At 46.4% G+C, this 24,399-nt stretch overlaps 1 protein-coding gene across 13 annotated transcripts in view; it reads right to left on the reverse strand.

Moving 5' to 3' along the window:
• BMAL1 (basic helix-loop-helix ARNT like 1) overlaps positions 1–24,399 on the reverse strand; it is a 989,350-nt gene that overhangs the window by 391,616 nt on the left and 573,335 nt on the right. The gene's annotated exons all lie outside the window — the stretch shown is intronic.

Consider the following 24,399-nt stretch of genomic DNA (forward strand, 5'->3'; position numbering starts at 1 on the left):
GTCCTCTGGACGATCTGGAGGGAGGGTCCCCAGACGGCACACCTAACATCATGGCCATCACCGATGTCCTCTCTTTGGGGTCACCCCCTCAATCTGGGAAGCAGGGGGTTCCGCAACGCCCAGTCGTGGTCAGACATGGGAATGGAGTGGGCGGGGCAGATGTTCAGAGAAGGAGAATTCCGGCCATATGAGGAACTGAGGGACGCCCTCGGTCAGGGGTCCCTCTCCATATTTGAATACATTCACCTGAAGGGAATTCTATGTGACCAGGCCTGGGGCCAGAACCTGAAAAGACAGCTGACCCCCTTCGAGAAGCTCCTGGACTCGGCAACCTCCAGGAAGGGTGCGGTATCAGGGATGTACAAGCTACTGAACACGGTTAACCTAGGGGAGAGGAGGGGGTTCCGCTCGTTCTGGAATGACTTAGCGGGGGATGAGATCTCGGAGGACGCCTGGGCGAGAATATTTAAAATAGCCTTCCATGGGAACTTATTCACGGCAGACATGGAACACAACTTCAAGATTTTACAGGGGTGGCACAGAGAACCAATGAAGTTGGCTAAAATGTACACGGGAGTGTCCCCCGCATGCCCAAGGGGATGTGGCCAGGTCGGTACGAGAGGGCACATGTGGTGGCACTGCCCGAAAGCCCAGGCATACTGGGAGAAGGTGAGGGGCTGGATCGCCGAAGTTTCTGATGAGCTTCTCCCCCAGAACCCCCTGACAATGCTGCTGGGCCTCCCCCCGGAGGACTCGGACATTCCCCGATACCCTAGGATGTGGGAGAGAATGCTAAGGGCGGGAAGGGTAGCACTGGCCCAGAAATGGAAGAGCCCGGAGACCCCATCGAAGGAGAACTGGTTAAAAAAGGTAAAAAACATGTACCTGATGGATAAACTGACGGCAATGATGAACAATAATTTGGGCTCTTTCCACGCAAACTGGTACGAGGCACAGCAGACATGGGGTTGGGATGTGCACTGATCCTCAAGGGGGACAAGGAGCGGACAGGGCCCTCGGCCCGGGGGAGGATGGTAGTTCTTCAGCCATTTCTAATAGTTAATGCTCTCGCTCTTCCAGGAGCTCCAGACTCTCGGAGCTTACATAGTGGCTCCCCAGCAGAACGGCGCTATGAGGACTACGTTTTTTGGTTTTTTCCTTTTTTGGGGGGGGTGGGGGTGTTTGGGGTGGGCGAGGGGGGGGGGGGTTGGGCCTGTTACTTGCACAATTTGTGAAAATGTTCTGCGCCCTTTTGTTATATTATGAAAATGCCAATAAAACAAAATTGAAAAAAAAAAACAATAGAGGATGCTTCAGCGCTTTCAATCGTATTCCCATTTCGACTCTCAAGGAAACCTACCCACTCCTCGGCGTCTATGGCGTTAATTTGCGGGGTTACCCTACTCCCTCTTGCCTCCCCCAATAGTGCCCAGATGTTACGAGTATTTCTAGAGCAGATAACTGACAGTCTTTTGCCAGCAAGCTAGTTTTTTGGATCTTTTCCAATGTTTAGACCACAACCTATATCGATTTTTTAATTCTCTTATCTTACTATGTGCTACAATGAGGGATTTAGTGGTAGTTTTGATTTTACGTATTTCACCTCTGAGCGTGCGTTTAGCATCTCTTTTGTCATAAGTCAAGATTAGACCCTAGTTACTGATAATAAGTAGAGACTTTTTAATAGCATATTTACCTGTAAAGGTATATGTCCAACCTTTCAGGTCCTCCGGTGACATGGTAATAAACTAGTCATAATACCATTTATCCCAGACCCCACTATCCTGGCAGGCTCTTGTGATGTTCTTTTCAGACCACACTAGTCGTGTGGCAGCATTGTTAACAAGCAAGTTGCCGGTCGGATTTGTCTGGGGTAAGTCAATAAAGCTATTAAGAATTAGGCTAAGACCTTGATGGTCACTCCAATCATTATCCAGGATCTTCATATCTTTAATCAAATATGCCACCTCCGCACTAGTAAAGACATAATCAAGAGTATGGCATGCACCACCAGCCCGCCAGGTATAGTTCCCCAGGCGATCGCTCATTGTTCGCCCATTAATGCATTCTAGATCCCAGCTATTCAGAAAGCATAGCCAGTTCTTTCCCTCCACATAACTCTGATTATGCAGCATAAGCGGAAGCGAGTGTAAGGCCTTGTTGTTAATAGTACCACTTCCCCCTTTAATTAAACAGTTGAAATCACCCGCAAGGATAATAAAATTATTATTCCGTTCGCTCTTCCAACCACTCAGCAAATCATGTAGGCAGTCATGAATTCGTTCTCTAGCCAACGCATCATGAGGATTATAGAGATTAACTAGCAACAATTTGACCCATTTATCATTGGTTGGTATGACCACCTCCACTGCATTGGTACAAGCAGGAGAGGGTCGGGAAGGACCCTAGCACATGATCAAAAGCAGGGGGATTTTGGACCATTCAGTGCTGTTGACAACTTTATTCCTTAATTTAAGATGTACATTCTGCACGTCCACCAATTTGCGCTGGAGAGGAATATGTGATGACCAATTGGTGCGTGATCTAATATTAAGGGGTGACTAGACATGCATGCTGCTTGACAACTGATTGTGATGCCATCGACGGCTCAGTTTATACAAATACTAAAAGGGACATGGATAGAGTTACAGTCTCCTTTGGATACATGGATTTTATTTCTTCTTCTTGAATATCTTCATTATTATTTCGCTTCTGCAGGATCCGTGAAGCTTTGTTTCATGCATGGTCACTCTCCTTCAAGAGTTTAATTTGGGTTCTGTCTTAATATGCTACGCACTTCCCATATCTGTGGCAGTGTGTCAATGTTGGGGATATTTCTTTTGATGCCTGCAGATGTCTGCCTGGGGTCATAGGTGCCTTTGTACCTTATATTCTATTAAGTAGAGACTTCAGTTTGCTACCATTGTGGAGCCTTGAATCTGGCCTCCAATATACCTTATTTGACTGCTTGCAAGTGGTTGGGGTAAAGTTTCCTAGGATTGCTCATGAGGCTGCATTTATACTCCTGCAAGGTTTGTCCCTGATCATTCCTCTTTCTGTATTGGTTGTTGAAATAATGCACATTTTCAATGTGGCAGATTTCCCCGTAAGTTTGTTTCTCGGGTTCTTCAACTAAGTTTGTGGCAGGGCTCTGGTTGAAGAGTCACTGCTTAAGCATGATTCAGACTTTTTAGTCTTTTGTTTGTGTGTTTGTTTGACTGTAATTGCATCAAACTGATGGTGATGCTTTCTCTTGAAGGATGTGGGGATGTGGATTGACCATTTGGCTTGTTGTAACATTTAATTGTCTGTTGATTATTGGTACGTACTTGTTAGGTAAGATTTTCATAATTATAAATCTTCCTGACCTTTGTCAACCCCAGAACGTTTTGCTTGGACTTGGGGATAGTTTCTCCTTGTCCCTAGGTGAGTGGGAATCTTTTTCCCTTTCACCTAGTCTCTTACTCTTTATGGGTGACCTTTTTTATGTCTCTTCACAGTGTTTGATTGGAGTTACAGTTTCCTATAACTTTGGACTAACTGTAATATACTATGGCAGCACACAGCATTTTAAATACAGTGGCCTCCTTTGAATTCTCTTATTTCATGGGAGAACTACTGTTCCCAAGAAGTAAAGTGGGATTCACACCCCTATACATTGATTGATGTGAGCTAGCACACCCTACCTTATGTGGAGTGCTAGGGGATACAATGTATCCCCTTTCTTACTTACCTGGTAAAATATTTGTTACAATTGCGAGTTAACTTGAATGGCTGGTGGCAGTGTAACTACTTTTAGTCAAATTACTCGCAGGCTGTTAAATCAGCCACGGTAATGCACAGAAGGGCCACCATTCTGCTAAAATGGTGGACTCCTTTTTCACAATTGTTCTTGTGCTTGTTGTTTCCAAGGTCTTTCCCTGCCATTCTAGTTGAAACTACCTCAGTGGAATGTTCGTCTTTGGCAAGAATCCTTTGTATTCCCTGCTCATGCTCCAGTGTCTGAGAAGGCAGGAAGCGAGTCCCAAACCAGATGAAACTTTGGAGAGCTCCTTTTGGATCTCTAGAGACACTATTCCAATCCTTGAAGTCCCCTCACCAGAGTGCCGGACCAGACTGCTGTATCCTGAAGGCATCCACTCAGAAACTCTTCTTTGGCTTGTGTTGGATTGGGTAATACTTACCTTAAGTCGTGTGTGAATCCTGTGAGGCTATGTGGGTGATTCATGTGGTTGGGAGTTTGCCCTTACCACTTGCCCAGACCTAATGCTGGAAAGCATGTAGTGAGCCTTGTCAGAAGTCCTTAAACAAATGCAACTTACGCTGAAGCTAAGGCTTACTTGTTAAATAAGATCTCCTCTGGAACTCTGACTTTCCTGCAATTCAAACCTATCTCAACCTGCCTACAGCTGGTTCCTAGACCAGTAGGGTGCCTCTTCTGCCTCTGAGAAAACTCCTGCTATGGACTAGGGAAGGACTGGATAAGAAAAGGCTTCTGTTTTGAAAAGTTAAACAACTGTTTAAGTACTTGTCAAAGAGTTAGTGTGGTAACAGAATCTCTAGAAAAGTTACAAAGTGTCTAAAAGTGGGGGCGCTAGAGAGCCCAGCCAAGATGGCCGTGAGCCTGTGAACTCCTGATCACCTTGCAAGATACGGTAAATATCCAGAGGTTTCCTGACTGACAATATCACAAAAGTGGGGCAGAGTGTTGGGTCACACAGGACTCCTTAGTGTCGAAACCAGAAGTCTGCGGGTGCCCGGGAACCTGTGAACCAGAGTGCTGTTCTGCCGTGTGGCGCAACAGCCGGGAGGCGGGAAGGAGGAGCTGGCCCGGAGCGGAGAACAGGAAAGGTTGGCACAATATGAAGAAGGCAACCACAAAAGGAAACTTGTCCGATTATGGATCAACTGTGAAAAGCACTCCTACCCAATCCATACTAGTCCCACACTGAACAAGTGACCTGGGCCTTGTGGGCACAGAGCCGCAGCATACTTGTGACTGCGGGAAGCTGCAATTGCACAAGGAAGGGAGCAGCAAGCCAGAATTAAGGGTCGAGGTTGGCGACACCTGACAGGCAGAAGCCTAGAGGGACAGAGTGAAATTGGGCTTGCAGTTGAGCCTGTCCCATGACATAACGCTGGAGGGGCACTGCGTGACTGGCAGAACCTCCAGCCGAGCGGACACTCCCAGCGTGCGCTGTCACAACTGGGAGGTCTGTGGTGGTAAAAAAAAAAACAGCAGAACCCCAGAGTGAGGTACGAACTGGGATTGCCAGCAAAGAAGGAAGATTAGGACAGCAGCAACAGTGTTCGAGGAGCGGCTGGAGGCACGACCCTTAGAAGGATCCGGGGGAATTCCGGAGGCAGAGGCGCACCTCTGCATAAAGGGACATTGGATTACAGACTCAGCTGCAACCGTAACCCAATATGACCGTAGAGAGGCATCGACCCGGCAGAACACCCCTCCCCCTGACGAGACCAAGGCAGCAGGCAAGTGTGCAGGGGGACGGGGTGAAGGGCATAATACTGCGTGAACTCCAGCGCTGAGGAGAGCAAGGCCTGCGCTGTATTCTCAGCAGGGGAAGGGAGGGAGCCTAGAGTGGGGTCTACGCCCAGGATATAAGACTGTAGGAGAGTGTTGGTGTGAACCGGGCTTTCAGACTCAGAAAGCAATGGGGGTTGGGGGGGTCCCCCACGGTGGTCGGGTCCTAAGACAAGGCCCACAAAAGATTGTTGGAGGGAACTAGGACGCCAGTAGAGCAGAGTCACACAGGCAACCTTGAGCGGTTGGACTGGGTTCTATCCCCCTACGGGGAGGCCTCCAAACTTATGCTTCAGCAACTGGATCAGCAGGGCGTGGTCTGCCTGGGCTTACCACTTTTGAGGTGTCTCACAGAATACAGATTGCTGGACACAGAAGCTGAACTGCCCTAGTTCATGACTGGCGAGGTGCAATTACAGAGGCCATGAACGGGACGGGCCACAAGGAGTCCCGAATAGAGGCAGATGGCGGAGATCGCCGAGTGGGACTATTGGTGATGTGTTCTGGGTGGGTCTGTGGGTTCCCCCTCCCCCGGCCACCGAGTGGTGAAAGAGAACTGATAGCTTGAAGCACGATCTAACGGCAGTAAACGCTGCATAGAAGGATATACACCCTGCAAGAAATTGGTTAACAACACCGGACAACTAAGATAACGACACCACACACAGGCCAAAGGCATAGAACGCAGTCACAAAGCCCGAGCCGCATAAGGACTGGCTTCAGCCGCAATGTCTGAGTTAGGTAAAGGAGGCAAACAACAGACATACATTTCAATATATCTTCCCAGGCAAAAAGTGACAAACGGGAGGGATCTCCGGAGAGACGACCCCACCCAACCCCGTTGGAACCCAAGGGGGCGTTGCAGGATATCAAAGAAATGTTCAATAAACTACAGGTGTGCATACAGTCCCTAGATGGGAAAATGGACACCCTTACCCGTAAAGTTGACCACATGCAGGTCCGTTTTGACAAGCGTGGGGAGAGGCTAGATAAAGTGGAGGGAAGAGTGTCTACGGTGGAGGACCAATCTGCGACTGTGACCAGAGACATGACAGCTGTGAAGCGCGCATTGAAGGAACTGGTAGACAAACAGGACGATCTAGAATCCAGGTCTAGAAGAAACAATCTGAGAATAATTGGAGTCCCAGAAACGGTGGAACAGAGGAATATAGAACCCCTGGTGGACGAGATAATACGCGAGTCATTGGGACCAGAGGAATTCTCTGCGGTTTGCATTGTGGAAAGGGTGGACCAGATACCGAGTGGGAAGCGACCAGTCCCGGGGGCCCCACCGCGCCCGATCATGGCACCCATGCTAAACTGTTGGGACAGAGACACAGCCCTCCCAAAGGCTAGGGAAAAGGGAACGGTTACTTATAAAGGGAACCCGATCAGAATGTTCCGAGACTTTGCAGACAAAGTACAGGCCTCCAGAAGAACGTACACGGTAGTCAAGAAAAAACTAAGGGAGAAGGGCATACGCTATGCCATGTTGTTCCCGGCCAAGCTGCGGATAGAACACGGTGGGAGAGATACTTTTTTCACACCCCGGAGGAAGCCAACGCCTTTTTGGAACTACAACCACGGAATCAATGGATGACCTCAGTCCTGGAATAATATATCCTTCTGATAATGTAGTGTATCTGCAACAAAGGGATTAAGACCCGTGCAGTTGGGTTTTACCGCAGATTAACAGAGGTGTGAGGGATGGCTGGACTTCAAGTTACCCCCCATGCGGAAGCTCAAGTTCTGTGAAGATGGGTTGCAGCTGAGGAGTCGGGGGTGGGGGGGGGGAAATCGGCTAGAGTGAGGGGTGTTGGGGGTTGAACAGAGGGGAGAGGGCAATTGGATGACTGACAGATTGGGGTTGTCGGTGGGGGCAGAGGGAGGGATGGGGATAGAGAAGCAGACATAAATATGGGATTGGGAGTGTAAAGACTGGAGGTGGGTATCTGTACTCCTGCTCTCTATATGGTAGAGTAGAAGCACAGAGCACCCCAGCCAAGATTCTCTATTTGGTAATGTGGACGAGCAATCACAGCTCAAGCTCTCAGGAGGTGATGCGGTCTGGTTCTTAAGTACAGTGTAGTCCCCAAGCACCCACAAAGGAATGTCCACACACTGTTAGTGATAAAACAGTTCTTTATATAAATAAGGTTTCAGTTATATACACAATCACAATAACACACTTTGTGCTCAGACAATTCTAAAATGATAAATATATACATTCTCAATGTGGTACAATTACTCTTGATTACATAAAAATGCACCAACTGCTGACAGTTTCAAATGGCATACAAATCAATTAATAAAGTGAGCCAACAATAGACTTGAGGAGGAAAACAAGTTGGTTAAACAATTCGCAGAATACGGGGCCCCTACCACTAGGCACAGTTCTGTGTGAGGATCCCCCCACCTGGGCAACCTGCAAATAAGATAATAAACAAGCCCAGTCCATATATTGCTTTAGCAGAATCTTATTTTCTTCTACCACCCCAATGTGCCTGCAATAGCAGATTTCTTCAATGGGTCGTCCACAGATCCTTCTTGAGTGACCCCCTTTAAGGCAGGAGCCACAGATCGTTGATAGTCCTCGAAGAAGGTGACCCTTGGCGTTGAGAGTCCTCTATGAAAAATGTTTGATGGCGTCGAGGCAGCAGCTTCGGTCCTGGCGGTGCTAGTCAACTATCAGTAGTGGACGTCCTGCAAAGACGAGGCGTGCGGTGCACCTCGATGACGATAGTTTTTTGCTCAAAGAGTCAATGAAGAACTTTGGCCCAGCAAGGGCGTCAGGTCTGCAGCATCTTTATGGTCTTCGCGTGGCGGGAAACCCACAAGCGGATTCTCCTCGGTCATCGGCGGCCGTGACTTTCTCCGGTGGGATAATGCGGTCATCGGGGATGAGCAAGGGAGTCCTTGATTCAAAGTGTTCTTAAGCAATGGAGCGTCGCGGCTTCTGGTTTTCGGCAGCATGGTGTCAAGCTGTCCCCGCTTCTGGGCAATACGGCTTCGATGGGCTTCCAGCGGTTACGGCGGTCCTCCGAACCCTGGTCGACAACAGTGGAAGGAATGTCTGGGCGCTTCTCTTCAGTTTCCTATGCGGTCCCCGTCTCCAGTCGACAGTCTTTCGAAGGCTGACTTCCAGGGAGCCTTGGTGAAGGTTAGCTGGGGCACAATGTTCCCTCATAGCTCGGGAAGAGGTCTCCTAGCCAGGTCCTCTCTTAGATCAGTTCCTTGAAGTCACAGGAGCTTTCAGATTGGTGAAAGACAGCAGCAACAATTCTTTCAGCGGGCTTCAAGGTTAAGCATCGTTTTGACTTCAGCTTCTCAACGATTTCTAGCAGTGAGAGACCCCCCAGATATACTGTTCTGTCTCATTCACACACAATGCTGAGCCAGGCTCAGGCAGCCAATCATTCAGAAGGGCATTCATGCAGGCAGGCAGCCAATCAGGCTCACAGTGCATCCAGGCCATTCTTCTCCATCCAGACACTCACAAGAAGGAATGTGGATTGGAACAAGTACTCTGCCATTCGGCACTCCACACTGCATTCACACCAGATCTAGGCAGCACTGTCTCAGTCATTGTGTCACACACCAGAAACTAGACACCCATAACATGAAGTGCATATTGGTCACACACAGCATTCACCCAGGTCCCACTCCAAGCGTGTACCCACAACATACAGTCATTGGGAAGGCTCCAGCCAGTCTGACCTGGACTTCCACACAATACCATATATGGAACTTCCACCCAAGAGCCATTCAGGGGGAAGGGACAGAGTCAGGGCTTCTTAAGACTTTGGGAAAACAAGGTAACGGGCAATAGAAAGCAAGAGGCCACAGGGGGCCATCTTGTATTCTATCAGGAATCAACTGATTCTACTGGCAGCGCCTGGGTATCCCAAAATGGAGGATACTCAGAGCACCTGTCAAATTCAGCATGGATCTGCTACCAGCCCATACCCTGCTCTGTGGGCCACACACAGGTGTCCAAAACCATACACTAGGGGTACAGGGTTGTACCCCCAACCATGGGTGCCATAAGGGTATCCCAAGGGTCTGTTCACCATGACCGAAAAGAGTAAGAGCTTCACTGCCGGGAGTCCCACATGTACTCCTGAGCAGAAAACAATACAGAACACACATGAAAAAGGACTACAGGACAAGGACAGGGAGGCCCTGTCCCTCCAATGCATTTCAAGCATCACAGGGAGGGATCAAGGCAGCAAGCACTGCGCTGGTAAAGCGGGAGATATCAGGACACATCACACGCAGACTGGGAAATATAGAGGGGACCTGCTTCTGAGAGAGCACAATGGCTGCATCACTTAATTGCATCACCTGGCATGTGCAGGGTGTGAACTGCCTGTCTAAGTGCCGTAAAGGTTTGCTATACATGCAGCGTCATCAGGTGGGGATTGCATTCCTGCAGAAAACCCACCGAGCACCAGAGAAGGACTCTACATTTGTGAAAAGTTCAGGGTGCCACTGGTACTTTTCACACTATTCCTCGTATGCAAGAGGGGTGCGTACTGGCCCATAGTTCAGTGGGATTCCGCCAGACAAATGTGATTAAGGACAAGAGTGGGAGAAGCCTGATTCTGCAGGGAATCAGGCAAGGCAAGTTGTACACCCTGATCAATTATTATGGCCCTGATCAGGACAAGTTAGAAACACTAGATTGGATTGATCAACAACTGGGGAAGCTCACATTAGGAGAGGTTATCTGGGCAGGGGACTTCAATCCGGTCATGGACCCAGCATGGGATCGCAAAATGAGTAAAATGACAGGGGATGTGCCAGATGTGGGATATTGGGGATGTATGGAGGGTCAGGAACTAAGAGGCCCGCCAATTCGCGCACCACTCCTCTGCCCATAACTGAGCCTCACAATTAGATTTCTTCTTGGTTTCGTACAAACTGATGGGGGAAAATACAAGGGTAACGATCCCAGCACTCACACTCTCCGATCACGCCCCAGTGTTGAGGACAATGGAAATGGTAGGCCGAGAGAAAGAGAGGCCCCATTGGCAATTCAAGAGTGATAGCCTCACAGATACGTTATCCTGTGAGGGACTAACTGAGGTGATAGACTAGCTGTTTGAGGTCAATGTTGGCTCGGTGAACTCGCCCGGGTTCTTGTAAGAAAGCTTTAAGTGTGTGATAAGAGGGGAGCATATCTCGAGAGAATCTTTAGTGCTGCGGCAGAAAAGAAGGGAACTCTCTCTTTAACAACGTCAAATATACCAACACTGCACTCAGCATCCGCCACACCATCACAGCCTGAACAAACGGAAATTCTGACGCAACTGAATGAGTTTGAGGTACTAGCTCAAAGGGAAGCTAAATTTATATGGGGTAAGATAGCTACACGGCAGTATGGGGAAGGGCAGCAGCCGGGCAGGACACTGGCTAAGATGGCCAAAATGGATGATCTTCTGGGACGGGTTCTGGCTATAACGGATGATCAGGGGGTGGATAAATATTCGGACGCTGAAATAGTTCAAGTGTCTAAAAGCTATTACTAACCTTTAAGTTGCTGCTTTAAAAAGTATATATAAGTTATCTTTACTACCTTTGAATTGTGTTTCACATTCTAAAAAAGTAACAAGTCTTGGTACTGTTTTATCATTGCTTAACTGAATGAGTGTAAAAGCGTACCAATAGGGTTTACCTACCTTGAAATACATTGTGTATTTCTTAAAGTGTACCATAGGGTGTTGCTTCCCCTGATCTGCTTTATACAGACCTAAAACAGTCTAGAAGTTAAAACTTGCCCATGAGTTGCTTGAAGCCCCTCAAAAGTATATTGTTCCTTACTTATCGTGAATAAGTGCTGCTCTTCTAAACTTGTAATACTGGGTTGTGTCTCCCCTGAAACTGCTTAGAGCATTTCCAAAATAGCCATATGGTTAATTGATAACCTTGAAATACATTGTGTCTTTCTTAAAGTGTAATTGGGTTTTGCTTTCCTTGAATTGCTTAGTGCATTCAGCAATAGTTATTGAGTGTTCATACTTACCATAAAGTAGCTTAAGGCCCCTCCAGAAAGTATATGCGTTACTTTACTAGCTCTGAACTGTGTTCTTAAAAGTAATACTGGTGGTGTAACTGTATCTATGCAGGAAAGAAGAAAGTTACACATGTTTGTTTTGATTGTATATTTATTTGCAGCGCACAGAACCCATACGTATATAGGCACTTGTTAAATTGTATTGTGGAAGTGCAGGTTATTTATAAGATGCTCGTTTTTTCAGGTGTGGATCCGGGATTCGATACTTGTTTGCTCAGCGTGGACTTGCTTCCAAGACCTGTGCGTTGCCAAAGAGCTATCCGCCCCTCACGTTGCAAGGTTACTTGTAACAAGGTTGGTTTATTAAGTTATTTCTATAACTGAGTGTCACTGCATGACTGACAGGGTCTACTTCTCTTGCATTACTGATTGTATTCTAGAAGTATATCCAACCTGGTCTTATTCCTCAAGAATAGTGTATCACAATCCTGAATGTATAACCTTAGGTTTGACTCACCTTGACTTGCTTGTTGCTCCTCTAAATAAGGTTATACCTTGGTTGGCATACTATAGGTATTGTATTGAGTTGATATTTATGGTTGTGTTTATATGATATTATGGTATTTACTTACCCACGATTTATCTTGGCCTACTTGCATTTAAATAAACCCTTTATTTTTACAGTACAGTGTTTCAGTGTTTCCTTGGACCATATGCATGCTACAATTTATTTCTACCAAGCTACAGCCCTCTGTCCCTCCTAAGATAAGTCTGGCTGCTCGGTCCACGCTACCAAATGTTCTAAGGTGGTACAGCCTTATATTAAGAGTGGATTCTGTACTGACTCAGATGTAGGATTAGCCCTTAGTTGGACTTTAGAAAAACTGCCCCAACATTCCTGGAGTCCTTTCCCTGCTTGCTTTTAGTTGTGGAACCTGCATTTCCTTATGGGACATCGCTGTTGCATGAATCACATTGGCATTCTCAGAGGTGTCAGTCGAAGTCTGGCAATGTGTGCTATAAGCTTGCTGAGTAAGGACTGTGATGAGAAAGCGGGACAAGGGTACTGCTCCGATTCCTTACTGGTGATCCTCATTAAACCGAGTCCAAATCTTCATTGTCACAGCCCTGAATGAACTCCCTCCCACCCATGAATCCATGTGATGTGCGCCTTCAACCATTAGCCTGATGCTTCGGTTTTACTAGCAGGAATATTGGTGATTGGTCAGGGGACTTCTACTTTGTGGCAGGGGTTGGGATTTAAAAGTGTAAGGGACTAGAAACTTTGCCTGTTTCCTGGCTATGACTCCCCTTCCTAGAGTGATGTCTGTGATAAGAAAGAGGGGATTACTGGGAAGTGGATCATTACTAGACCCAGTCCACAAGAGTTCAAATAAGTCCTGATCACTACAGTTAACTTTCATTAATATTGTCATTGACAGATTTCATCTCCATATGGATGATAGCTCACGTTTATTATTTCCTTTGCATCAGAATAGCACCATCTGTTATTTCCCTTATTTGCAGCTCTTATCCCAACGTGCTTCCTTAAGTATTCTAATCATACATGCATGAGGGAAACCAGACAAATGTACCCATAACACTCCACAACGACCCATTTAGCAGATACAATGCAGCATACTATGTCTAGGTGGGGTGCTCAGGCACTTGATGAGAACAGCTAGCTACCAGAATTAATAGGCATTTGTATGATTCCCCCAACCAACTATCTCAGTACCAAGTAAGCTTTTCATGAGAATAATCGGGGCAGCAGGAGAAGGACCTCTCTGAAAAGTGAGCCACTCCTTACAGCCCATCCGCCCACTAGTCATTCAAGGGAAAGGGGGTAGGAGGTAGTCCGGATACTTAAACCCCTGATACCCAAGAATACAACATGGGTGATTTTGGTGACTTCACAATATCCATTTCCACTGCCCACTGGTGTCTACACCATTGGATTATTTTGTCACACTGCTCCTCACAAAGCACACATGCACGTTTGCCTATCTCAGCCCCTGCTACCCAACCTCTACTCCCTTTCCTATTAACCCATTCCCCTCTTCCTACCATACCCCACTCATTCATCATCTGATAAAACCCAGACCGTTCTGTCATCCTATTCTCCAACCTTCTACATATGATCATCAACCCTCGATCTCCAACCCTATCCACCCCCCTGCCCATAGTCCTATTCTACTCTGCCTATCTTATTGTCACCTACCCACTCCTACTGCCAAACCTCTCCTACCACTCACCCCCATCTGTTACCAATACTCTCACTTACCCTCCTTTTATCTCCTCCAGTCTCCTATACCTTTCCTATTCACTGCCCTACATCCCTATTAGGGGAGTTTTTCTAAAGTCCACTTGTGGCAAGACTTCATAAAACAATCACAATGGTTTTTAGATCCCCTTACTCTTATTATCAGTCTGTACTACTCATGGACCCTTGGTAGAGTGGCAGAGCAGTCAGGCTTATAAGAGGAAGATGTGAGCTGTAGCTAAGCACAATGAACCCAACTAGTAATGCAATTCAAAGAAACACACAAATAAATGTATATAAAATATAGATGTATTATATTTACACAAGAGATGTTTTGAAATACTTAACACATTGAACCAAAACACATACGATTACTTGTAGATACTTTTCAAAGGCCACTTCTTAGTTTGTAGTTGCTCACGGTTAAAATTGTTACAGCATTTGACACTGACAGTTCTACCCTATTATCGGTACTAACGCGCATTCACATATGACAGAAGAAATATGGTAATTAAATTTAGTAAGAAAAACCACATAAGATGAAGTCTTTCGGAAAGGAAAACAGTTGGTTAGTCAAACAGTAGCAGAGCTTAAGGTTCTAGAGGCAGTTTCAGTGCAAGTTAACACTTTTAAAGTCCAATTTGCAACACTAGCTAAAAGGCAGTGCAGAGAGGGCTCAAAGTCTTACGAAGCAGCAGAACAGCAAAAGCTCCTGTGGAACTTTCAGTCTCTAGGTAAGGATACTAGAATAATAACTCAACGGTGGAGACACTGTTAAAGGACTCGCAAAAGGGACACAAGCAGCAGCTTGGGTCGGAGGTAAGGGTAGACACACTGGACACCTCTACTTGCACTCCAACACTCAGGAGCGACTGTCGGATAAGAAATGTTTGTGGCTCGATTCTCCTCTGGACAGCAGCGGTGGTCCCGATTTCCAGATTCCTCAGTTTGGTGACGAGAGAGTGGACACTGAAGTGGTTGTCTTCGTTGCAGCTTTGAGAGTGGACCTCTGGCACAGATTTCTTCAACTCCTCTGGTCAGTCTGAGGTTTTGCCGCCTTTTCTGCTGCACAAACAAAGGACACGATTCGCCCGGTCAATCTTCTCCGGTTCCTGCAGTCCGGCACTGTGGCAAAGGAACTGGGATGAGTCGGATAGTGTCTCTGGAGTTTCACCTGGAGCTCAGCACAGACTTCGAGGGATTCAACCTTTCTAAGACGATACACTGCAATTAGGTCAGAGGTCTCTCGGTATTCACGGTCTGCAGCTCTGGAAAGTCACAGGCCCTCAGGAGTTGGCTCGGATTGCAGTTTGTCTCAGGATAGTTGGTCCCACCAGCCAAAGGGAAGGAGTCCTCTTTGGAGCTCCCCTGTCGCATAGAAAACGGGGTCAGGACAGCAGTGGTTACTTCACAGTGTTGCAAAGGGCTGCAGGCATTTCTGGTAATCATCTTCTTCGGTTACTTTAGTTTCCAGTGGTCGACTTGCCTTTCACCTCAAGAACCGCACCTTTCATTTAGTTTTCCCACGCACGCCTCTGCAATCTCTCAGCATTTTACAGAAGGGGGCAGTTGGCTGTTCAATCAAGACAGCCAATCCCCCAGTAGGTACTGGTTCCACTCAGGCACTCTAGCAGACAAAGGGCACCGACGTGAGAAACTACTCCCCTACTTCCTGCCTGCCCAGATACACTGGAATCTAAATATTAGCAAAATACTTACATAGACCTAGCCCTCCCAGAATGGTAGAAGGGCTAGCTAAGAACAACCATGCTAGAAATGGCGAAAAATAAGAAAGGAGTCACCATGTTAGGTCATAGATGACCCTACTGTGCCCAACCGCGACTGGGAGCCCAGTCTGAGGTAAAAAATTGCACAATAGTCAGCATAACACATCCACTGCCACCAGCCATAACTATAAGGTTGTATCTGTGACTAAAAAGCCACAGTAGCAAAGAATAGGTATCCCCTTAGCACTCCACATATGCTGGTGTGTGCTAATCTCCCACAGTATCAAGTTTTAGGAAGGATACAATGCATCCCTTTACCCTTAAGAAGAACAAGTTACTTACCAACTGTAATGTTCTTTCGACTGGATGTTCCTCCCACGTATTCCTCATCTTGTGATATTCGTTATCGCCAGCTTCGCTGCTTTGGAATTTTGTTTTCGGCAGAGGGCGCTGTGCTCGAGGTCGTGGCATCGATTGTCCCTCAACAGACTCCGTACCGCGTCGACGTCACTGTTGGCATAAATAGCTCGAGCCGCGCCCGTTGGCTTCAGTTCTGTTTTTTCAAGGAAATATTTGAGGAACACCCAGGCGTGTCCGTGACTGATAGGCCCTTCGTGAGAGGAAAGTGTAAGAAACGTAAACTGTACTGCCGGGTAGGCTGGGAGGGTCGATGAGGAATACGTGCGAGGAACATCCAGTCGGAAGAACGTTACAGTTGGTAAGTAACTTGTTCTTCAAATGGATTGTGTCCTCCCACGTATTCCACATCTTGTGATAGACTCCCATAGCAGTGGTCAATTTGGAGGTGGGAGTATTAGTTATTGTTCTCATGGACGGAATGAGTACTGCCCTGGCAAATAAACCCTCATTGGAGGAGGCATCTAAGCAATAATGCTTGATGAAGGTATGCATCGATTCCCATGTTGCAGCCGAGCAAATATCTTTTGCAGGGATTCCCCTCTTCAAAGCCGCAGAAGTAGCTATTCCCCTAGTGGAATGGGCCCATAGCTCATCCGGTGGGTCTTTTCCTGCTAATCTGTAGCATTCCAATATATCTACAATGATCCAGCGGGATATAGTTTGCTTTGTCACCGCCAACCCCTATTTACGGCCTGTATAACCCACAAAGAGTTGGTTATCTTGACAAAATTTTGACATTCTTGAAATGTAAAAACAGAGGGCCCTTTTGGGGTCCAGCCTATGCAGTCTCTCCTCTTCGTTACCCAAATGAGGAGGATAGAATGTTGGTAAAATTATTTTTTGTGACAAATGGAAGTCAGAAACTACTTTCCGTAAGAAAGATGGTTTAACCTTAAGAACTACCTTGTCCTTGTAAAACGTAGTATATGGAGGTTTACATGAGAGAGCCTGTAGTTCACTAACCCTGCGGGCTGATTTTAATGCAACAAGAAGGACAGTTTTTAGTGTTAGAAGCCTCAATGGACAGGAGTGCAGAGGCTCAAATGGTATACAAGTTATAAATGTAAGAACTAGGTTTAAATCCCAAGTTGGGACATGAAACGGTACTGGTGGATATACATTGCTAAGTCCTTTCAGGAACAGAATGATTAATGGATTTTTGAAGTAAGAAACCTCTTCTGAGGAGCGCTTGAAAATGGACAGCGCAGCAAGATATCCTTTAATTGTTCCGATCTGGAGCCCCAGATTGGCTAGATGCAATAGGAAAGAAAGCACCATTGGGGTGCTACATTGAAAAGGGTACACATCCTTATCTTTGCACCATTTACTGAATTTGTTCCAACAACACCGATACAAGGATTTTGTTGCTGGCCGCCTGGCCGAAAGCAAAATTTCCATTACGTTGTCCGGAAGATCCCAATCCCTGTTTCTCAACCTTTCAGAAACCATGCGTGAAGGTTGAGTATCTTGACCTCTGGATGGAGAACCCAATCTTCCTCTTGCGAGAGAAGATCCTATGTTTGCGGAAGACGTATTGAGGGCAGATGGACATGTCCAGAAGGTCCGGGTACCACGTCCTCCTGGCCCAATCTGGGGCAATTAGGATCATGGTTTTCCTGAACTTTCTCAACCTCCTGATTACTTGAGGAATCACGGGGACTGGAGGAAACACGTACAGTAGAGGGAATTCCCAGTCTACCACGAACGCCTCTCCTAGAGCTCCTCTCGGGGGAAATTCCCTTGAGCAATACTGTTCACATTTCCGGTTTACCGCAGTCGCGAACAGATCCACTTGAGGGGTTCCCCAATTGGTGAAGATCTCCAGAAGGCCTTCCTCATGGGAGACTGTGCTCTGCCTGCTCAGAGCGTCTGCCGCCGTTTTCTGCTCTCCGGCTAGGTGAACTGCCGATAGAGAGATTCCTTCTCGTATTGCCCAGAACCAGAGCTCTATTGCTTCTCTGCACAGCGGTAGTGATCCTAGGCCTCCTCTTTTGTTGAGGTAGTACATGGCCACCGTGTTGTCTGTCATTAGGACATTCTTTCCTTGTACAGAGGGCAGGAAGGCTTTCAGCGCTAGTCGGATTGCCCTCAGCTCCAACAGGTTGATGTGCAGTTTGGACTCCGATGGAGACCAACGACCGCTGATTGTCAGATTGTTGGTGTAGACTCCCCACCTCGTGAGTGAGGCGTCCGTTACTACTGTTATCTCCGGCCATGGTTGCCAAAAAGATTCCCCTTTGAGGATGTTGTTGTTGCAAGCCCATCATATCAGATCCTGAGCAACTGCGCTCAGGACTTGAAGATCCGAATAATCGAAGGGCGGCAGATGATGGGCTTTCTGGAATTTTGTTACCATCTGCAGAATGTGGAGAGCTCTTATCTCGGGAGGTGAGGCTTTGCCCGAGGAAGTGTCCAAGACTGCTCCGATAAACTGGAGTTTTTGGGATGGTATCATGTGGGACTTCTTGAAATTGAGGGAGAAGCCCAGATTGTGAAGGAAGTGACAGGTGATCGACAGATGTTTTTGAGCTTGTTCGGGAGAACGTGCTCTGATCAACCAGTCGTCCAGGTAGGGGTAGACGTGAATCCCCCCCTCTCCCGAGACTCGCTGCCACTACCGCCATCAGCTTGGTGAAAACCCTTGGGCGGAGGTCAGCCCGAATGGCAGAACTCGAAACTGATAGTGAGAACCGCCAACTGCAAACCTCAGGTACTTTCTGTGCTTGAGATGGATTGGCACATGCAAGTAAGCATCCTGAAGGTCCAATGATACCAACCAGTCTTGGAGTTTGAGAGCCTGAAGCATCTGAGAAAGGGTTACCATCTTGAACTTGTCCTTCCTGAGGAACTTGTTCAAGTTTCTTAAGTCCAAGATGGGTCTCAATCCTCTGTCCTTCTTTGGGGTGAGAAAATAAGGGGAGTACCAACCCTTGTTCCTCTCTGCCACAGGTACATGTTCTATTGCACCTTTCTCTAGCAGGGTTAAACTTACCTGCAAAAGGAGCGGGTCTGGAATTTTGGTCAAGTTGCCTCCCGGTGAATGATCGTGAGGCCTTTTTAGGAAGGGAAGGCAGTAACCTTGAGCAGTGCCCAAGCATCTGAAGTAATGCCCCGCCATTCTTTCAGAGAGATTCTCCCTCCCACTGGTGTATTGTATGACAAGGTCTCAGAGTGATTTGGAGGCGGCTGCAGGAGCGGCTGACAGTAAAGGTGCCGTTCCTGAAGATGGTTTTGTAGTCTTTCCTTGTCCACCACGAGTGACATTTCTTTTGCCCCTTTGAAAAGCCTGTCCTCTTCCTCTACCAAAAGAAGAGTAGTACCGAAAAGGACGACCCCTCCAGGAAGATGAGTCCGAATAGGGTTTCTGAGGCTGTCGCATGGAGGCACTAAGGGATTTAGCTGCCACTTTTGAGGTCTGTAGTTTTTCTAGGCTCTCATCAGCCTTACTACCAAACAGCCTCGAGCCATCAAAAGGCATGTTGAGAAGCCTGGCCTGCACATCTGGTGCAAAACCCGACGTTCTAAACCATGCAAATCTGCATAGCACTGTGCTTGATGCCATGGATCTGCTAATACTTTCAGCAGTATCCAGTCCAGACTGGAGACATTGCCCCCATTGCCTCCTTCCTGTCTTTGACAATATTCAGGAAGCCTTCCCTTTCCTCGCCTTCCGGAATATGTTCAGCCGCTGCCGAAATGCATTCCCACAGGGTATGTGTGAACCTGGCTAGGGTACAGGTGACATTGGTTGACTTTAAAGCAATGCTACCCGAAGTAAAAACTTTACGGGCCCAAGCATCAACCTTCTTATCCTCTCTATCCGGCGGTACGGTTGGCTATGCAGTTTGTTTCGAGGTAGTTGCAGCCTGAATAACCAGACTTTCTGCAGTGGGATGTCTATTCAGATACTCGGGTTCAGAAGTAGAAGTTCTACACTTCTTATGAAAATTGCTGTTTACCGCAGCAATGTTGTAAGGGTTTTCCCAGTTCTTTTCCACTGTTCTCTGAAGCGCCCTATGGAAGGAGAGAACTGGATCCTTCTGTGGGCCACGAAAAATTATGTCCGTCATATCGTCTTGTTCCAAAGTGGGTGAGCCTCTACCCCAGCCCATATATTCTACCACTCTGTTTATTAAACACCTATACCCTGAATCTGCATGTTCTGCAGGGTCAGGTCTTGCAAACTCTAGCTCAGGTGACGTGTCAATGCCACTAGCAGAATGCAGAGTCTCGCACAGGTCTCTCATTTTAGATTCCGGGTCTATGAGTTCCTCTGGAACTTGTCTAGTGCCATATTGCACTCCAAAAGGAGAGATTTCCTCATCCTCAGAGCCAGTTTCTTCAAAAATCGAAGACACAGACTTAAAAAAGTCTGATTTTGGTAATGGCGTAAATCTCCTCTCTTCCTCCTGAGTTTTTGTCGAAGGAATGGAAGGACTCTTCAAAGGTGTCGAAGGAATCTTCGACGGCCCAATGAAGTCTTCGACAAAGGCGTCAAAGACGCTTTAGGCTTCGATGTCGAAGCTGTCGACGCCAATGGCGTCAACGAAGTTGCGGATGTTTTCGACAACTTCTGTTTTTTATATGGTGTTGGGGAGACATTCGACTCTTGAGGCTTCCTCGACGATTTGTCGACTCGAGTTTTACGGGTTTCACCGCAGTAGTTCCCGACTTCCCTGTGTTGTCCAATGGAGCGACCGGGGTCTGGCTCTTTTGGGGTTTCTTTGAGGGGGTCGAGGCTGCATTCTCAAAGACCTCCATCATTTTTCTTCTAAAGTTCTCCCATTTTCTTGGGGAATCCGATTTAGTAGGGCATCAAACCAATTTGGTCGATGTATCGGATGATGGAGATCTAGGTCTCCTTTTTTATTAGAAGATGAAGATTGGCTCGATCTACTACGAGATCAGGATCTTTTAGAGTGTTTTTTGTGACGTTCCGATTCTTTTGAATCAAACGATTTTTTATGTCTTTTCGACGAGGCTTTCGAAGTGGCCTTTGAAGCCTCCCGGCCCACCGCTAGTTTACCTTTCCTCTCACGGAGGGCCTTCTCTGTCATCGACTGACAGGAGCCACAGTCGCCGGTTCGATTATCTGAACCCAGGCACAAAAGACAGATGCAGTGACGATCAGTAATTGACATCTTCGAACCTCAGTCAATACACTTGTTAAACCCAGTCTTGGGTGTAGAAGCAGTAGATGATGATGACATTTTCACACAGAAAATTTCGAAGCGCGCCGTTCAAGAGCAAAGCAATCGGAAAAACGGAACTGAAGCCAACGGGCACGGCTCGAGCTATTTATACCAACGGTGACGTCGACAAGGTACGGAGTCTGTCGAGGGACAATCGACGCCACGACATCGAGCAGAGCGCCCTCTGCTGAAAAAAAAATAACGAATATCACCAGATGAGGAATACGTGGGAGGACACAATCCATTCGAGGAGTAGTTACTCGAGGATAGTTAAAAAAAAAAAAATAATCTCAAAGGAGGACCGAAGGGGTCCCCAGCAACACTACACATAGGACGCTGTGGGCTGCAAAAGTAAAATACTGATGCCTTAAAAGAGATGGAGGAAAGTAGATTCCATAAGAAAGTTAAAACACTCAACAGGGTTATAAAGAGACAGAGCACATAAGAATGAATGAGTGGAAAAAGGCCCCACTCATTCAGGATGGAAGCAAAAAGGTCCAGAAGTCTAGAAAAAAGTGCCGGGGGTCTCAATAGGCGAGGGGATGAAGCATACAAATCTCCCCAACACTCCTAACCTGCTTAACCCACTAACTCCTATAGCCAAGTATCTCATACCCACGCCCACATCCTTCTCCTACAACCTCCCCTACCTGCCTCTTGCCCCTACCCTTTTCTTCTACCACATCCTACCAGCTTTTGAATGCTTCCCCATTAACTTCCCTCTCACATTACCAACTATTTCCTACACAAGAGTTGCAGCCCTCTCCTACCCCCTCCGTCTATACCCTCTACCTTCCAACTATTACTCCCACCCCTCCCACTATCACAACTGTCAACTCTCTCATAGCTACCCCTTCTACATGCCCTATCCCACTCAATTACTCTCATTCTGCTACCCTGCTATCCTACCTTCACTACCTTTTTACCCTCATGTACCTTCTCCTACCCTACCCCTTTGGACCCTCTCCTATCTCAGTCTCATACTACTCCTTCTCCCCTTCGCCCTCTGCCATCACCACCACATGCTGCACCACGAAAAGCAAGTACTGCCTGGACAGACATACGCCTACCTATCAGCAAACAAATCTAGCCGGATGACCCATAGATAACTCACGCAAGGTACACATGGGAACACTTCAGACTCTGCCCTAATGTTAGAGAGTGGTAATCTCTCAGTACAATATCATAGTCTTGTCTTAAAGTCATTAATGCCTTCAATGCGTTCACATCAATAATGCCTTGCATGAATTTTGTATACTTCCATATAAGGTGTTTATGGCTTTAGTGCATTTGTCCTTTCTAATGCGTTGGCATGCCTCAGTATGTCTGATGTATTTTATTTATTTCTTTATGTATTGTGTATTACAGTACAAATCTGTACTTTTAACACAAAACTCACATAACAATCCATGGTCATCAATTAAAAGGCATTTAACAATTCCAAATTAACTACATTCATTATTACTTAAAACTAATCTCATAATTTCATAATCCACTTATCTAAAGGTCCACTGCACATGCCTTTAAAAACTTTAAAATACGAATAGATAAGAACAGTTCATTTGAATTTAAAATCCTCCTCCACAGATCCTGTTCTGTCGGCATAAAATTCAATGATAAAATGTGGACCCTCAATATCCACATATTAGGACAATGCACACACAAATGTTCTAATGCCTCTGTTTCCTTATGACAATGTCGGCACAGTCTCTGGTCCCTCAGCACTTTCTTTCATCTGCATAAAACCTCTTGAGTTAGGACTAAATTTCATCTAAATCTTAAAATTTGGGATCTAAAGTGCCTTGACGGGTGCTTTCTCACATAGGGGGACCCAGTTTTATAATTCTTAATTACCCTGTCAAAATGGACTCCTAAACACTGATATTACATTACATTTTCTCTGCGGCTAACCCATACATATCTGGATAATTTTTTCTTTACCAAATAAAGTGTTAATCACAATTCTTCTGATGTGGCCCCAATTGTTTGTAAAGCCTGTAGACGCTCGGAGCCCCAGTATACCAAGACCTTACATGAGCCTTTTTTCCATAATACATTTAGACTCTCGTAGATAGAGGCAACCGGCGGGCCAATATGCTTGCAAAAATCTGCAGCTTCCCCCAATCAATCAGTCTGGATGGGGAGCTGTCCCAATTCATAAAGTATCCCCAGTAATGGGACTGACTGCGGTAAACGTAGAAGCCCTCGCCAAATGAGTCCCTCAAGTTTTGGCCAGTCAATTTGTACATTCCTTGTCTGAGCTCCATATATTAATTTCGGGACAATTTGTTGCTTGTACAGTTTTAGCACTGGAAGGGCAGAAAATCTACCAAATGTAGAGTCAAAGTGCTGCAGCTTCACTAATGCTCCCAGGAACTGGTCTTTGAGGTCAATCGGAAGATTGGGCCCTCCCAAGTTGTTATAAACGAAGCAAACTAAATATTTTAACTTATTGACCACCTCAAGGCTGCCACTATTTAATTTCCAAGGTACGACATTGGCTTTTTTATTACTCCTCTTTAACACCAGTACCTTGGATTTCATTGTGTTTATCGACAAATCCAAGCTGCCCAAAACTTCTTCTACTGCACTGATGTGTTTTATACCTCCTATGCCTCTAGAACTTCCATACCTCATTCTTGCCACTCATGCCTTTTTTATGCCTTTCATACTTCGCGTACAATGCTGTTAATGGCTCCCATACTGTTTAGTGTGTTTATGCCTTCAAAGCCTTGCATACCACTGTCTTCCATGCCACTATTGCCTTCCATCCCTTTTATACATACTATTCCATTAACACCTTCGAAGCTGTACTGCCTCGCATAGTTATTTCCTTTCTTGCCATTAATGTCTTCATTCCATGCCTACCATGTTTTTTAAGCCTTGTATGCCTTTTAGCCGTTCATATCATTTATTGGTTCCATGTCACCTATGCCTTTTAGGTCTTCCATGCCTTCGATGTTTTGTGCTTTTTATACATTGGACCCCTTTTGGCCATTCTCTGCTATTAAAATAGCTTTCAGTGAAATTGGTTGGGTGAAATTGGAGGGTGGTGTGCACGAGCGAGGCTGGATGAATGGACGAAGGTGAATGTCACTATTATAGAGAGTCGTATGACATTGCAGATCATCACACTAGACTATTATTATGAATATGTTGTCAAAAAGTACAGAAAGACAGAGTGAGTCAATAGTAGTGTACTGTAATACAATCTGCATAGTTTCAAGACTGGCATGAAT

This window comes from Ambystoma mexicanum, chromosome 11, assembly GCF_040938575.1.
Source record: "Ambystoma mexicanum isolate Mex_15411 chromosome 11, UKY_AmexF1_1, whole genome shotgun sequence".
Taxonomy (NCBI): Eukaryota; Metazoa; Chordata; class Amphibia; order Caudata; family Ambystomatidae; genus Ambystoma; species Ambystoma mexicanum.